The sequence below is a fragment of the Schistocerca americana genome, chromosome 1, assembly GCF_021461395.2.
Source record: "Schistocerca americana isolate TAMUIC-IGC-003095 chromosome 1, iqSchAmer2.1, whole genome shotgun sequence".
NCBI classification, from domain to species: domain Eukaryota; kingdom Metazoa; phylum Arthropoda; class Insecta; order Orthoptera; family Acrididae; genus Schistocerca; species Schistocerca americana.
In genome coordinates, this window is record NC_060119.1 from 1,139,935,726 (window position 1) to 1,139,954,529 (window position 18,804).

Below are 18,804 nucleotides of genomic sequence, written 5' to 3' on the forward strand. Positions count from 1 at the left end.
AAGTAGCATAACAATCAGTACAACATTGCTGTAACAATAATGCATCTGTTACCAAGTGCCGGCCGAGTGGTTCTAGGCGCTACAATCTGGAACCGCGCGACCGCTACGGTCGTAGGTTCGAATCCTGCCTCGGACATGGATGTGTGTGATGTCCTTAGGTTAGTTAGGTTTAAGTAGTTCTAAGTTCTAGGGGATTGATGACCTCATAAGTTAAGTCCGATAGTGCTCAGAGCCATTTGAACCATTTTGTTACCAAGTGGCGTGGTCAGTTAGACAGTATACGTGTATGTGCAAAGTGCAAGACCTCCCCCACCTGGTCTATTGGTAATTTTTCACTGTCGTTCTCGGACATTAGTTGTATTACAGAATGGTACCATCGCTAGTCTGAAAGTATTTTACAAAGTGCGGTATCAGTGAAGTACAATGCTCTGTTTGCTTTGAAAGCTTAAAAACGTGAGAAGCCAGAACAAACTTACAACGTAATGTAAGGAGAAAAAGTAAAACTTAACAGCTCATTAGTAGTTACGATAAAAATAGAAAGCAGCTTATCTGCTACCTGTGCCAACATAACACGCCTTTATCTGTCTGTAGCCCTTGAAAACGAACAAGTTAATACGAAAAAGGGTTATTAAACCCCGCTTTTCACCCTTTAGTAATTCTTAATGTCTAAACAGTGGTACGATTCCCCGATTACAATATAATTTTTGAGCAGTTTAAAAAAATTTGAATCAGTGGGAGGATGCTGGTGATTTTTTTGTAGTGGTCAACCACTGACCACTTTTCGAGAAAAGCAGTGAACGGTGGATGGACAAAGTTTTACGGAACATTGACAATTTTTTACTTTTTGGACCGTCTGACCACAACTGAATGAAACACAATTTTCGTGCATACGCGTTTCACCTTTATTCTCTGCATACCAGCTTCAGAGGTCTGGAATATGTACATATTTTTACTATTTAGCTTACATTTTTGGGCGATGTACATAGGTTGCAAACAGTTCTGGTGGTTGGTTTTTGCTATGATGTAGTAATATTTTAAATTCTGCTTGACGATTTTCTACATATTATTACTACATCATAACAAAAACCAGCCACCAAAACTGTTTATAACCTATAGGTACATTGCCACAAAATGTAAACTAAATAGTAGAAATATGTACCGTACATATTCCAGGTCACTGAAAATACCTTGCAGAGAATTAAGGCGAATCGCGTAAGGCACTAAAATTGTTTTCATTCAGTTGTAGTCAAACGGTCCGAAAAGTAAAAAATTATCAATATACCGCAATATTACACGCAACTGAGGAAGACAGGACTATAAAAATTGAAGATGTTAGGAGGAATAAGTTTTCTTTTATTTGCCTATTTAGTCTATTATTTTGATTCTATGTATCTTGAAACAGAACTAGTAAAAAAAAAATTTTTTTTCTTTGTTCGAATTCTACGTTTACTACACGAAGTAACAGGAATAAAAAGCCGAAAATTGATTATTTGAGAAACCGGTTATTTCCAGCGGTTTTAACAGTTCGATTAAACTGGCATTGACAAAAAATCGTTTATAACCGAAAACCGGTTGTTCCGGCCATAACCGCCATCCCTAGCGCCGTCTGCTGGCGATGGTGGCTCCGCTGATCGCAGCGGCCACTGCAAGAGTTGCCCAAAAAAGCAAGGTGCTGTCGTTGCCATTATACAGGGCTGGTGTTTGTTTCCCCAAGTGGTGGCGCCGGTAGGTTCGCACACCGGCAACCCGCTAGACTGGCCTGTTATGTTGGTGGACTACGTGCCCCGTTATAGCACCTGCTTTATTTTAGAGCGGGTAGTCAAATAAAAACGAGACAGAAGGAACAAAAGCAAGTACAGTGTTCATTATTTCAAAAGTAATCGCCATAACCGTTAATATGCAGGGCATTTATAGACGAAAAGTATGAATAAATCGAGATATTACAGCATAAGGAGCGACAACTGATCAGGTTTCTGATGCGCTACCTGCTGTTCACTTGTCTTGCTTACCGCACGGGCATAGCGTCTGTTTCCAAGATGGTGTCGCGACATGGAATGCCTTTCTATGTGCTACGTTTTGAAGTGTCCAGATATGTGGTTACAGCACAGTGCGAGTTTCGTGCATGGTTTAGGAAAGACCCACCACACAAGAATAACATAGGTAGGTGCTACCGACAGTTCATGGAAACCAGATGTCATTGTAAGGGGAACAGTCCTGGTCGAAAATGTCGAAAGAATGCGCGAGGCGTTTCACCGAAATCCTCGCAAGTCACTAACTAATGCAAGGAGACAATCGTTCACGCCAAAGATTACAGTGTGGAAGGTGTTGCGTCAGAGGCTATGTTTTAAACCATACAGCGTGGGATTAGTAGAGACCCTCACACCAGCAACGTGAAAAGGTGTCACTTTTTGTGAAGAGCTTCAGTAAAAAATGGAGGACGCTGGTTTTGTAGAAAGGCACTTCTTCTGCTATCAAGCCACTTTCCATCTGCGTGGCAAGTTGAACACACACAACGCCCATGTGCGGGAAAGCAAGAACATCAGCTTGACCCTCCAGAAGTGAAAGTTTTCTTTGCGGTGTCACGTGAGAAAGTGGATGGCCCATTTTTCTTCGATCAACAAATGATGACATGTAACTCATTTCGAGACATACTGCGGATCTGATTTTTACTTCAACTGAACACCACTTGTGATGATTACATTTTGCAACTGGACGGCGCTCCACCCCATTTTCAAGAGCCCTTCTTCATCGTGCTCTTCACCAACACTGGATTGGGCTTGCTGCAACAGCCAAATAACTCCGTCCGCGGGACTGAGCACCCTGGGGTTTCTTTCTGTGGAGGTTTGTGAAACAGTGAGCTTTTGTTCCACCAATGCCTGTATCCCTTGGGGAGCTGTGTGGCCGGATAGAGCGTGTATTGTATTGAGGGCCATCGTGGGGGAGGGGGGGGGGGGTCGCCGCACCGATTGTGGGAGAAATTCGATTACTGTGAAGATGTACGAGATGTGATTGAAAAGTTTTAAGATGGGGTGTAATGGCACAGTGGCGATACTTACATGCTACTGTGATGCATCTACTTCAAAATAGTCCCCTTCTGACTGAACACACTGACTCCATCGGTGTCTCCACTTTTGGAAACATTCCTGGAATTTTTTTTTCCTGAAGTGTGTTAAGGACGCTCTCCGTATTTGCGTGGATGTCTTCAATCGAGTCAAATCGCTTCACTTTCAGTGAAAATTTCAGTTTAGGAAACAGGTAGAAGTCCGCATGGGCCAAATCAGGGGAATATGGCGGTTGTAGAAGCACAGGAAGATTGAATTTGGTCAAAAATTAACTCTTATCTTTCCACAATGCAGGCCTTTTCCTCCGCACCTTTTCGCGCAAACGCTCAAGAACACATTTGTAGTATTCCTGGTCAATTGTCTGTCCTCCAGGGGTTAATTCATGTTCCACAATACCGGTGAAATCGAAAAGAATCACCAACATTGTCTTCACCTTTGACCGACTTTGTTGTACTTTTTTCAGTCGTGATGAACCTGGAGTCTTCCACTGCGAAGACCACACTTTGGTTTCAGGATCAGATCCATATACCCACGATTCGTCGCCTGAAGCTACCCTATTTAACAAATCTGGGTCATTTTTAGTCTGATTAATCAGTTCTTGGCACACTTCAAATCGGTGATGTCTCTGGTCACTTGACAACACTTTTCGAATGAACTTTGCGGACACTCAATGCATGTTCAGATCTTCGGTTAAAATTGACTCAACTGCATAGAAACTTAAATTAAGTTCAACTGCCATCTCCCCAATTGTAAGGTCGCGAACTTTCACAACATTTTCATTCGTTTTTGAGGTGGAAGAATGGCCAGACCTTGGTTCATCTTCAGATGATTCGCAGCCATTTATAAATCTGTTGAACCAGATAAAAACATTTGACTGACTCATACAATTATCTCCAAAAGCTGTTTTTAATAGTTCGTAAGTCTCAGAATTTGACTTCCCGGTTTTAAAACAAAATTTCGCACAAACTCATTGCATTGTTTTTACATCCATTTTGATGCAGACAGAATCTGGCAACAAGCCCTAACAGACCCGCACTCAACCAGCTGGCACAACGAATTGAATAAAGGAAACGCAGTTTCCTGTCAGAGGGCGTTCAAGGGCAAGACAATGACTCACTCCCCACCCTCCTTGTACCTGTGCCCCCCCCCCCCCCCAACCAGTAAGCAGTAACAGATCCATTCTTAAAACTTTCCAATCACACCTTGTGTGTCGAAGAAACAAGAGTATGTACATTGAATGATTGCGATTGACATACCAAACATCTGTACCGTTGCTACTGCATAAGCTGTCATGATTGTCAGTGAAAATAGAACCACTGTGTTTATCAATGACCTGCATTTACCCCACTGTGAAACAACACGACCAGTGTGTTAATGGATAGATTTTTGCGGTTTCCTACAGAACTGTGATTGTACCCAGGTGTGAAACTCCTCATGTGAAGGAAATCGACAGACATGAAAATCTCTTTCATCCGGCCACTAAGAATATGGGAATCTCAAGGGGAGATAGCGGGACTGTTTGGAGGATGTGTAAACTTTTTCAGCACTGTCGCCATAACTAGACCTACCCACATGTTCCCAAGGTTGTTTATAGTATGCTGTAAAAGTTCCACTGGGAAACCCTTACGCATCCTCCATACAGTTGGCGTCTCTTCCCACGTGAGTTCTAAATTTTTGGATCCCTGAAGAAAGGCATTCATGGCCACTGATTTGCTTCAGATGTAGAGGTGCACACCTGGGTACACTCACTGTTCCCTAGGCAACTGCAGACATTTACCCATAAAGGCATATGAGGTGTGACAATAAAGTAATGAGACTGATGTGAAAAAATGTTGCTTACCATTGTAGTCAATTTAGTGTTGCCTCCTTCAAAGTAGTTGCCTTCTGATTACACACATTTTTTTCCAGCGCTTCTGCCATTGATGGTAACATTTCTGGAACTCATCTTCTGTAATAACCTCCAAAACCCTTGTCACAGCTTTTTTGACATCTTGTGTTGTTCGAAAATGGTGTCCCTTGACCGCTGTTTTGATGCTTGGAAATAGAAAAAAAGTCGCATGGAACGATATCTGGTGAGTAAGGTTGCTGTGGTAGTACTGTAATTTGTTTTTGAGGTTAAAAATTGCTGTACTGACAGAGCGTATGGGATGGCGCATTATCGTGATGCAGAATCCAATTATCAGCAATGTTGGCACGGACACGAAGAATGCATTTATGAAGTCTTTCTAAAATTTCTTTGTAGTAATATTGGTTAACTGTTTGCCCAGGAGGCACCCACTCTTTATCAACAATTCCCTTGGAATCAAAGAAGCACACAAGCATGCATTTCACTTTTGACTTCAACATTCGTTCTGCCTTCACTAAACATTTTATGCCAACGAAAAACTTGAGCTCTTGACATAACCTCCATTCCAAAAACCTTCTAAAGCTTACTCTAAGTTGTCGTCACGTTTTCACCCAATATAACGCAAAAAGAAATGGCATACCATTGTACATTATTATGCAGTTCCATTTCCGTGCGAGAGACACAAACGTGTGTTAACTTATTACAGCACAACTCACCACTGAGCAGTTGCATCGATGTGCCGCTTGGACTAGAAGCAGCTTATAGACCAAGGTCAAAGATATTGTGCCTACACAAGCCTGCAGGGTTGCCACATCTTGCAAAGAAAATCAGTCTCATTACTTTATTGTCGCACCTCATAGACCATCTTGTCTCACAGGGGCATAACTGTACTAAGAATTATAGCAATTATTTTTGTAATAATGAACAGTTTACTTACTTTTTTCCATTTGTCTCGTTTTCGTTTGATTTTGATTTCATTTGACTGCCCCCTTATGTTTACTTGTGCATGAGTTTTTAAAAAGAAAATGTCGTATTTCTAGTTAGTAATAAATATTAAATGACATGAATTCTTTGTGCATTAATAACGGTCTGTGTAGTATTTAATGTATCAAGCCAAACAAAATTGTATATTTTCTTATTAGGTCTGGAAATTTTGAAACAGATTTTATAACAGTGCTTTAAGTATGATCTAAGAACAGTTCGATGCAATACATCCTGTATGCAGAACACATGGGCCAGGAATAAAGTATGTTCACGTTGCACCCTCGTGACCGAACGCTTTGAGCAGGTTCTAGTGCTGCCCGGATTACGTACGTTGCACACTGTAATCTCCCCATCCTTCTTTCTTCCATCTATTGTCCACATTAAACAATGCCCAGACCAAGTAATTAATAAGCAAAGTGTTTTATGAAGATTTTAGAGGAGCGAAGATTGCAATAAATTTGAAGTTTACATAGCTTGTCATGTTGAGATGACTCAAGTTCTTCTTGTCTAGGGGTCTGATTCTTGAAGCTGAAAATCTATCAGGTCCTCACGGTTGGTTTGAACTAAATGAATTGGAAGACTGTTGTTGCAGACTTTTTTACGTAAATTTATTTTCCACTGATTTTATCACATTTCAGTATATCATACAGTATTTTGATTTTTCACATTAACAAAGCAGAAATTACATTGTTCGTACCTATTATACAAAAATACGTCCGATCACATCAGAGGCAAGCTTACACCCTTGCGGAAATAACAATATTCCTAAGGGTTTACAATTTTTTTAACAAATGAATTCCTACCAGTTTTCGTTACCCTATTAATTTAGATTATTATTTCGTAAATGAATCCACAAATAAACGTAGTAAACAGTACAGGATTGCGTAGTTAATAATAGAAATTTTAAGTGTGCAAATAATTCGTAATTTTAACTGTGTCTAAGAAAACTATTTTAACTGTGCCTTCAGAACTAGTACTTACCGGTTATAACATCGAAACTAAAATATTTTATAAAGTAATTCCTTTTCTTGAATTTTAGCTTGAAATAAAACGTACTGTGTATAAAATTAAATGAAAGTTTTCGGAAAAGCAACTGAGGTTATACTGATCTGTCCAAAATAATACTGGCACCGACAACTGCTGTTGAGGAAAAGTAATGCTAGAGGAGGATGTCCCGTTACAAAATGCATAAGTCGCAAGGGTAGACAATTTTAGTGACAGGGAGAAATCACAGGAGGAGTCCACCCCTATTCCTTATATATGTGACTGTCCTTCCACTTAATTTTCAACAAGCAGAACTGATACGTTTTGCAGACATTACTTGTGTTACAATAGATCTCATTACAGAGAAAGCAAAAGAAGAAAAAATAATTTCCTAAGAATTATAAAGTAGGTTTTTTGAAAATGGACTCCCCATAAATTCTGAAAAACACACTATATTCAGTACCGTATAACAAATAGAGTTATACAAAGAACTGATGTACCACATGAGCAAGAGTCAGTAAAAGACTCAGTAAGTGGGGCAGAATGCTCCAAATTTTTAGGTGTACATATTGACGAAAACTTGATCTGACACAAGAGTATTACTGAGCTTCCCACACAGTTAATTTCGGCTACTTTTGCTCTTCGTATAGTTGTTAATCTCTGGAAATATTTTGCACATTTCCTCTTAAAATCATCTTATGGAGTAATGTTCTGTGGTAGCTCTTTACTTGGAAAGAAAGTACTGATTGCACAAAAGAGATCTGTGAGAATGATATGTGGTGTTCACTCATGGCCATCATGTAGATACCAATTCAAGGAACTATGCATTTTAACTGCGCCGCCACAATACATATATTCGCTAATGAAACTCGCCGTAAATAATCCATCACAATTTGAGGACACTCAGGTCCATATCTAAAACAGCATAGTGAAAAACGACCTGGGAGTGTTTCAGAAAGCAGTTGAATACGAAGCAACAAAAATTTTTGATCATTTGCCAATTTTTCTTTTTTGTTTCTTTATTGGGTTTCGATTCCCCCGGAAGGGGGCGGCCTGGCAGCAGCATGACATATAGCAAGTTTTAAATTTTAACTTAAAATCATTTCTGCTGGACAGCTCCTCCCATTCCATTGACGAATTTCTACTTAAAAACTGGTCGCTAGTATATTAGTCCATGCTGCTGCGAACGTCGTCGAACTGTTCGTGCAGATGGTTGTTGTCTAGCAAACGTCCCCATCTGCTGACGCAGGGATCGAGACGTGGCTGCACGATCTGTTGCAGCCATGCGGATAAGATGCCTGACATCTCGACTGCTAGTGATACGAGGCCGTTGGGATCCAGCACGGCGTTCCGTATTATCTTCCTGAACCCACCGATTCCGTATTCTGCTAGCAGTCATTGGATCTCGACCGACGCGAGCAGCAACGTCGAGATACGATAAACCGCAATCGCGATAGGCTACAATCCGACCTTCATCAAAGTCGGAAACGTGATGGTACGCATTTCTCCTCCTTACACGAGGCATCACAACAACGTTTCACGAAGCAACGTCGGTCAACTGCTGTTTGTGTATGAGAAATCTGTTGGAAACTTTCCTCATGTCAGCACGTTGTAGGTGTCGCCACCGGCGCCAACCTTGTGTGAATGCTCTGAAAAGCTAATCATTTGCGTATCACAGCATCTTCTTCCTGTCGGTTAAATTTCGCGTCTGTAGCACGTCATCTTCGTGGTGTAGCAATTTTAATGGCCAGTAGTGTATATTATTCGTTAGTTCTCCCGTGGTTTACACACAAAATTTTGCTCAAGATGTACGTATTTATTCTTCGATTTCCTACACGTAATCGCTCGAGGGATGTCGTGTACAGAAATCTTTTTTTATGAGTGGGGGGGGGGGGGGGGGATGAAGGAGGAGGGTGGAGAATGGAGGGGGGTGCAATACACATCTGTTGTCTTCTGTGCATCGGTCACATTGATCTAGTACCCTAGATAGGAGGACATCCTTTTTTCCTCCGAAGATGTATTTTCACCAATTACGATGATGTTAAACTAGTAGTTATTTCCCTTTTTATGATTCTGCTACATTTTCGTCTTAACTTTGTTTATACTTGACGCAAATTCTGTTATCAGCAGTCGTCCATTCCGTCCAGTTGTTCGTTTAATCCGTATTACATCCCGTCGCCTTTTGGGAACCGTATCACTGGTATTAGTTCTTAAATTACCTTCGGCATAAAAATGAGGCGACAGTAGTAATAAGCTAAAATTCCCCTTTCTTGTCGCAAATTTTCCTTGCATTGGTGTTCCATTGTCCCCTCTCGCAGCCACGTATTCTAACTGAATTTTTGTAGTACAAACTCAGCAAGAGCGAATTTCGAGTGAGTGCAGTCGAGCCACAAAACCTAAGAGACTATAATAGAATGAAAACGTTAGTGAAAGCCAGTCTTCCACGACACAGAACATTTCCTCCACCTGACTGCGAACTATACCGTCTCATTACGCAAGCAACAACAGCGCGCGGCTCTGCAGTTAAGGTTATCTTGTCTCTGCTTTGCCCAAGAGCGATAAAGCCTCTAACAACTTCGCCATGCTGCTGCTCGTTGCTGAATTTTCTCGTTCAGCAAGCAAATTTTATTTTCTCGTTATGCCTCGTTAATTTGTTATTCATTGAATTGTGTGCAACACACGACAGTGTACCGAGTAGGTATTCGTGACGCTGTCATCCCCGGATGTAAAGCAATATGTGGGCCATATACTCTTTGATTTGGGAAAAAATATTAAGTCCGTTGATAATGCCATGAAGACGCACTGTTTGACATATGAAAACCAGAGGATTGTCAATGGTATGAAATTATCACTGGTCTTGAAAAATTAAGTCAAATGTATCTAGCTGCGAATAATGTGCATCTGCAAAAGAAGTTCACAGTTAAATTCATGTATGCTTATTACACCTTTGGAACAGTATACATATACCACGAATAGTATTTGACATAATAAGGTGTACCCAAGTGACTGGGCATACACACAACTGGGTACAGAGGAAACCGATAGAAAGAAAGAAAATAGCTTTGGAAATATCAATGCTCAGGCTAAAAGCCATGCAACTCATATTACACCCAACTACCAAAACAGTTATCTATAACAGGATTTACATTTTGCAAATTCGCATAGTTATTTATACAATCTTGAACACTGGTCAGTGTTATTCGGCTGAATCGAAACCAATGGCGTAGTGTGGATATCTGACACACGGTGCGAACCCTAATTTTGCCGCCCCCAGCTTTTGCAATTGAGCAAAAAATGAAATAGAGACTTTTGACAATACGTAGCAGTGATTGGTTAAAGCTTATCAAAAGAAGACAAAGAGCATGCCATTTATTTTCCCTGCATAATTTTTAGAGTCTCTTCTGTGTTTTCCTTTATGCTGAACAAATCGTTTTGAAGATTATTTATATGTTTTATTAGTGTGAGTTACCCACAACAACAAAGAAAAACTTCAAATATTTAAGACAGTTTCAAGATATAAAACCATATAAAACCTGTACATTCGTGCACTGAGAAGTAAATAAACCGTAACATATACTTTCTGATCCTGTACGGAATGAGCTTTCATAGCAGCAGATTATGCTTTTCTTATTTAAGTTTGGGGAGTACTTTTACGTTTATTAAGCCAATACTAATTCCTTGCCAGTGGGAGTTCAATAGGCATTTCGACTGTCTACTACAAGAGCTGCATCCAGCCTGCAGGTTCCATTTGCTGGCTTACCACTAGCTGATGGGGTGAATTCATGTAAGCGTAGGCCTCTGCAGCCGTTGTCACTGTCAATAAAGCTTCAGTAAAGTTCTTCTGGGCTGTTGACCACACTCTCAATGTGTAAAATTGGCCGATGTTTCGGACACTATTGTAAGTGGCCGAAACGTCGGACAATTATATACACTGAGAGCCCAAAGAAACTGGTACGCCTACCTAATATCCTGTAGGGCCTCCGCGAGCACACAGAAGTGCCGCAACACGACGTGGCATGGGCTCGACTAACGTCTGAAGTAGTTCTGGAGGGAATTGACACCATGAATCCTGCAGGACTGTCCATAAATCTGTAAGAGTACCAGGGGGTGGAGATCTCTTCTGAACAGCACGTTGCAAGGCACCCCAGATATGCTCAATAATGTTCATGTCTGGGCAGTTCGGTGGCCAGAGGAAGTTTTTAAACTCAGAAGGGTATTCCTGGGTCGACTCTGTAGTAATTCTGGACGCTTGCGGTGTCGCATTGTCCTGCTGTGATTGCCCAAGTCCGTCGGAATGCACAATGGACATGAATGGATGCAAGCGATCAGACAGGATGGTTCCGTACATGTTACCTGTCAGAATCGTGTCTAGACGTATCAGGGGTCCCATATCACTCCAACTGCACACGCCCCACACCATTACAGAGCCCTCACCAGCTGACATACAAGGCCCATGGATTCATGAGGTTGTCGCCGTACCCGTACACGTCCATTCGCAACCGGCCGCTGTGGCCGAGCGGTTCTAGGCGCTTCGGTCCTGAACCGCGCTGCTGCTAAGATTGCAGGTTTGAATCCAGCTTCGGGCAAGGATGTGTGTTATGTCCTTAGGTTAGTCAGGTTTAATTATTTCTAAGTCTAGGGGACTGATGACCTCAGATGTTAAGTCCCATAGTGGGTAGTACGAGTGGCTAAGGGGTTTTCTATCCAGGTTATTGTTGAGTTGTTATTACTAGTTCATAAAAAGCAGTAATGGTGATGTAATGATAAAAGCAGAGACACAAGGTGTCACTAGTGAAGAAGCTTATCAGGTGGCCGAGTTGAGGACAAAGAATACAGTTGTAAATAATAAGCTGGCAGAGAAGGGTGGGGAGATAGAATTATTGAATTTGCAGAATTTACGAGTGGATCCAGATGTTGCAAATCTTGTGTCTCTCTTTTCTGGTAGAACGTCTGAGCTTGAATTAGCATTTACTGCTACTGGCTGACAGAGTCTAGAGGGTTGGTCAGAAAAGCAACTGTTACAGATAGTGGGTTGCATTCGTCAGAAGAGGCAAAGTCGTTTGCACAGTGCACAGATATGTTGTGTAAGGCAGAGACTTTTGATCAGCTCAGATATGGATTAGAACAAAGATACAGGAAGCAGAACAATACACGGTTTTCAGTGAGTAATTGAATGTGGTTTCTAAAAGGGGTAGTGAAGCAATAGAGGACTTCACAAATAGAATTAGGAAACTTAACGTTAGTGCTTAAGAGTTGATGCAGAGTGAGGAAGTAAACAAAGTATTGCTAATGGAGGCTGAGCAGCTAGTGTCTGATGTTTTTCTTAATGAGATGCCTAGGAGACTGTGCACTGGGGTGCCCAAGGACCTCCACGCAGCTGTTAGGTTCGCGTTGGAGTATGAGGAGACTGATGTATCGACAAGTGTAAGGGACCAGAGAAATGTGTTTGTATCAAATTTAAAATGTTTCAATTGTAGAAATACAGGGCACGTGCAGAGGCAGTGCCACCAGCCATGGATGAGTAACAGGGATAGCGTGGACTATCGATGGCTTAATGGGAATATTAGTAGGGATAATATAGACCAGCAGCAGTGGAATAGGAGTAATGGTAGGGGTAATCTGGCTGGTAAGAAGCACCTATTGAATTTAAGAGGGAACCCCAGAGACACCAAAAAGATTTCACAGTAAAAATAAATTAAGTGAAAACGAATAAATCAGTAGAATTTGCCGCAGTATATGTGATAGGTGGTAGGGAGTATAAAGTTTCATAAGACACGGTGCATGATGAGCCAGTTCATCAGGAGAGTTAGTAGGTGAGAGGCGCTGGAACTCATCATGTTATAAGTTGTGTGGTTTGTTTTGTTTTAGGGCGCAAAAATAACTAGGATTTTACACGACCATGTCCGGACTGTAGAACACAAAGACAAAGAGAAGAGTCAAAAACAACTACACATTAATCCCAATCGACGGAAGAGAAGACAGCTAAAAATAGGGACGTGGAGCAAAGTCTATAAAATACGCCAGAGAAACGGAGGTCCTGAACAAAAAATTAAATGTTCTTCGCCAGATTGCTACCATGGATAAAAAGTAAAATGCCGTTGACAGCCCACACGTCATTCGTTAAAATGGCCGACAACTCAGACAGCAAACACAGACGAGAACGTAAGTGGTTAAAAAAGGAGCATTCCATCAAGAAATGCCAGACTGTCAAAGGTTGAAAGCAGTGGGCACAAAGTGGAGGAGGAACACCACTTAACAAATGGCGATGGCTAAAAAGACAGTGCTCGAAAAGCAACTCAGCTAATGATCTCCTCAGAACTTGAGAGGGCCGAGAGGAGGTCGTCCCAGCCAATGTGAGAGGCTTAATAAAGCTGAGCTTGTTCCCAGTGGTAGTGCCAAAGTGACACCACCTGCTGACAGATAGCAACACAGAGATCATCGGAGGGAATGGAAGAACTAACGTCATGTGATCAATGCTCTTTCCTCCACGATACTGGCTCTGAGCACTATGGGACTTAACATCTGAGGTCATCAGTTCCCTAGAACTTAGAACTGCTTAAACCTAACTAACCTAAGGACATCACACACATCCATGCCCGAGGCAGGATTCGAACCTGCGACCTTAGCGGTCGAGCGGTTCCAGACTGAAGTGGCTAGAACCACTCAGCCACACCGGCCGGCCTCCTCCACGATACTGCCTGCTGGAACTTCGTCTGACGACACACACTCTGCCTTGCACAGACTCAGCATATCAGCGAATCTTCATGTATCAATGTTGCTTGTGACACTCCCACCCTGTCTTCATGCCTCATGGCTATTTCACATGGTACCTGTCAAGGGTTAATGACCACAGAAGCCCCTCCCATCTGTTACAAGGCAAGGTAACTAACAGCTACCAAACTGCAACCACGCTAAGGGTTCTGTGCAGGAACTGTTACATGTGGATACAATCCACACCTCTTCTAATAACTGATCTTCTCCTATCCATCTGGTCTCTAAAAAACATGGTACCTACAGGTTGTGAGGAAACTACCACAAACTGAACACACACACAGTAACTGACATTATCCTATTCCACATATTCAAGACTTTGTGCAACAGCTGCATGGTGCATGAGTGTTCAGCATCAAAGACTTTTTGATTGATTTTTTATTGGTCCATTTATATCATACAGTGCAAATTTTACAATTGATATTGGACAGGTCAAAGAAAAGTTGAAGTAATACATAGTCTTAGCAAATAGTAGCAAATTAAAATTAGATACTTATTCTTACAATTTAATTTTGAGTAACTTTTTTGTTACATGTTTAGAAATTCTTTTACGGAATAGAAACAGTGCTTTCTTAGGAATGCCTTTAGGTTTTGCAGTAGTTTGCTTGTCTTCAAGAGGTGGTATCTTGTGAACAAGATAGTTTCATAAATGAACAAGCTTGGAAAATTCTGAGCACCAAGCTAAGTAAAATGAGATTTACAGAACTCCATCTTTTTAAGACCAAAAATTATTCTTTGAAGTATTTTGGCATGCTAAAAACCTTTATGCTGTGTGTGTGTGTGTGTGTGTGTGTGTGTGTGTGTGTGTGTGTGTGTGTGTGTGTGATCCCATATCGAAGCAGTGAGTGTAACTGTGCATAATATGCCTGTAGTACTGTTGTTTTGCTTGTTGTCGACTTTAATATTCTTAGACCATAGCACATGGATGAATTTCCTAGACACATTATTTAAGTGTATCTCCTGCTTTAAGTCTTGCTGAACCCACAAACCCAAAAATTTTACGACATTTACATTTTCTAGGGGATAAATTTTAATCGTACTTTAATTGACATTTGGTTAGATGGAAGAAATAAATGAAAGCTGACAAATACAGTCTTTTCTGTATTTACAATGAGTTTGCTTTTTGTGAACCACTCAGAAAGTCATTTCATGGAACTTTCTGCTGTTGACTGCAAGGCTTCTGGGCTGGATCTAGTAAGCAATATGCTGGTGTTATCAGCAAATAGTATAGTTTTATGGGGAAATTGTTCTCCACCCAGCACAAATAGTCTGCTTGTGGCAGAGAGTTATATGCCATTTACGAGGCGGTGACATACTTCCAAGAAGACATTGAAGGTCGCAAGGTTACCGTCTTCATGGATCATCATTCCCTTGCAGATACACTACATAATCCTGCTACTGATTTTCCCTCTCACTGATTTTGATATATGGACCTCGTTTATCAGCACACTAGAGATGTCTGGTACATTAAAGGTAGCTAACAATGTCATCACTGAATACAAGTCAAGAATTAACATTACTTCTCCCCTTGACCAGGACAAGCTGGCACACTTGCAGCAAAAAGACCCTGATGTACAGAATTTGTTACAGGACTTGTCTACATCCCTTATAGCCAAGTTCCATACCACCACCTACTTGTGGAATGCTGGTATTGCACTCTGAAAGCACCACTCATGTCATGCCAGTAGCTGAGCGAAGTGTTGCCATAGGCCTTCTTGGGCATACGTACCACCTTCAAAGAGGATCTTCAATGATCCTTAGCTGCAGTACTGACTGCTACCTGGGTCAGCTACTCCAGTGTTGTGCCACACTTCTACCAGCATGCCGCCTTCCATAGTTCCTTCTGCCCTGCAAAGCTCAGTCTTCAATGCTATTCATGAGCTGGTCCATCCGAGCATCAAAGCCATTGTGAACCTGCTTACCAAGTGCTTTGTTTGACTGAACATCACAAGTGACTGCTGCACCAGGATGCATGCATGCATGCATCCACTGTCAACCTTGCAAGGTCAGTTGACATGTGCTGCCTCCTCTTGGACGTTTTTGCCATGTACATCCAACCTGGCTGGTCCCCTACCTCCCTCAGAAGGTTTCAAATATATTCTTTTTATGACCGATTGGACTACTAAGTGGGTGGAGGCAGTTCCCCTTGCCGGCATATCAGCCAGTTCAGAAGCCCGCACTTTTGTTCACATCCAGCTGGCCCACTTCATCTGACCATCATCAATTACTTCAGATCAGGGTCAGCAATACGAATCACTCCTTTTCACTAAGCTCTGTAATCTGTCTGGCGCTGCCAAATTCCATACCACCACCTACTTGTGAAGCGCTGGCACTGCACTCTGAAAGCACTGCTCGTGCAACACCAGTGGCTGGGAGGAAGTGTTGCCATAGATCCTCGTGGGCACACGTACCACCTTCAAAGAGGATCTTCAACGATCTTTATCTGCGGTACTGTATGGCAAACCTTTGGTCCTTCTTTCAGATTATGTCAAAGACTCTTGATTCTCTTCTCCCCTCCACCTTACCCACATTAGTCGGGCATATCTGCTCATACATCTCACACATTCACATGCCCCTACCCACACCCACAGAAGCTCCACACATCTTCACATTCAAAGTGATCTCATCATCTGCAACTGTTTTGCTCCATGATGACACAGTTGGTAGAGCTTTGCAGCTCTTTGGGGCCCCACACGATACTGTCGTGCTCTACCGACATCTTTGTTATTCTCTCCAAAAACCACAAACTATATCCTTGCAAAGGTTTGAAACCTTCCTGGACAACTAAAGACAACATGACACAAAACCCATCACTTAATGTACTATTGTTCATCCATGTTGAATGTCGTTTTTGTATCGGATGCGACCTCTGTGTAAAAAGACACTGTTAATAAAGTTTTATTATTTTATAGTGCATCTCTATTGCGTAGTATTGGAGTACCCACAAGTTCTTTTGAAGATTATTTCAGCTGCATATGTTATTTCTGGTTGTGTAACTTATTTATAATGCTTTAATTTTGCATCTATGGATGGGCTTTTTTGTTGTATGTGCTTTTGGTAGTATATTTGCTTTGTTCAGTTTTTTGTTCTATTTTGCCATGTTACAATTTCACCTAAATATTTAAATTTATGAACAATTTTGATTTCCTGTTATCCTACTATAATTTTGTTTGCAAGTGGTGGGTAACTTAGCATAAGCTCTCTATAATCTCTCCTCCCTCTCTTCTTTTCTTATCTACTATAATGAACATTAGCTAAAATCTTGTGTATATGTTTTATTTATGCAATTAACATATTTTATGCGTATGTCAACAACTAGAATTTTGTGTATTATGCGATTTGCCACAGCCATGTGATGCTGTATTAAGCCTCATGTTCACTCATGCTATTTCTGACTCTTACTGACCAATATCTTTTAAAATGTATGTCACTTGACTTATGCTCTCTAACCTTGACATTGTTACATTTTGAATCACTGTACCCAGGGATCCCTAACCCACATCTGAAATTACAACTGAAACCAATGCTTTAATGACTAGAACAAAAATCCACGATACGTTAGATTAGATTAGATGCAGTTTTCATTCCATAGGTGCAAAAATGAGATAATTCTCATGGGTGTGGAACATGTCAGAATGTATAACATTAAAAACATAAAACATCTGAATATAATATTCACTACCCTAATCATTTGTCAGGAGATTGTCGGAATAGGTGAATACATTACAGTAAACTGGAATTGCTGATACTTACAAAATTAATACACTGTCAGAATAAAAAATAGTTATGCACTTTTAATACATTTGTCACACACAAAATACATAATCTTGACTGTTGTAACCAAGTGCTGTCAAAACTGAAATCTAACAGACTTTTTACTTAAGCTAGTCTAACAGTCCTTGTTAAGATATTCATCTACTGAGTAGGAGTTGCCCATCAAAAAGTTTAAACCACACTTTATCTGAAACCAAGTTTCTAATGGTTGCTGGCAATTTATTGAAAATGTGTGTTCCTGAATTTGGGCCTCTTTTTGGACCAAGGTAAGTGATTTTACGTCTATATGTAGATTGTTCTTATTCCTAGTATTGATACTATTTATTGAACTATTGGTTGGGAATAGAGATGTATTACTTGCAACAAATTTCATTAAGGACTAAATATACTGAGAAGTAGTGGTTAGAATACAAACTTCCTTGATCAGGTTTCTACATGATGTTCTTAAATGTACACCACAAACGATTCTTATCACACACTCTTGCACCCTAAAAACTTTTGCTTAGTTTGATTAGTTGCCCCGGCTTATGATCCCATATGACATAATAAAATGAAAGTAAGCAAAGTATGTAAGTTTTTTATATTTATATCTCCTACATCTAACATCATTCTCACTGCAAATACAGACTTGTCTAGGTGCTTAAGCAGTTCTGTGGTATGCCCTTCCCAACTTAATTCATTATCGAGTTGTAATCCCAGAAATTTAACACTGTCAACTCTTCAAACTGCATGTCTCCATATGTTATACACATGTTGGAAGGAAATCTCTTCAGGTTCTGAACTGCATATAGTGGGTCTTCTCAGAGTTTAATTACAGTGAATTAGCTTTAAACCACTTATTAATGTCAGTGAAAATTTGTTTAGCAGCTATTTCTAAATCTGTAGTTGACTTGCTACTTACTGCAATGTTTGTACCGTCTTCAAACAAAACAATCTTAGCACCTGGCAGTGTAAAAGATGAGAGGTCATTAATGTACACAAGGAAAAGCAATGGACCCAAGATGGAACCTTGAGCAATTCCCAGTCAGATGCAATGACACCCTTTGTTTCCTATTAAATAGATAAGACTCAAACCATTTCGCAGCATTGCCAGTGACACAATACAATTTTAATTTATTTAAGAGAATGCTGTGGTTCACACAGTCAAAGGCTTTTGACAGGTCGCAGAAAATGCAAGTAGCCTCTAATTTATTATCTAATGAATTAAGTACATTCTCACTGTAAGTGTAAATAACCTTCTCTGTATCAAACCTCTTAAGAAATCCAAACTGTGACATGGACCATATATTATTTACAGTCAGGTGTTTAAGGAGACGCTTAGATCACCAGTGTGTGTGTGTGTGTGTGTGTGTGTGTGTGTGTATGTGTGTGTGTAGTGAGTGA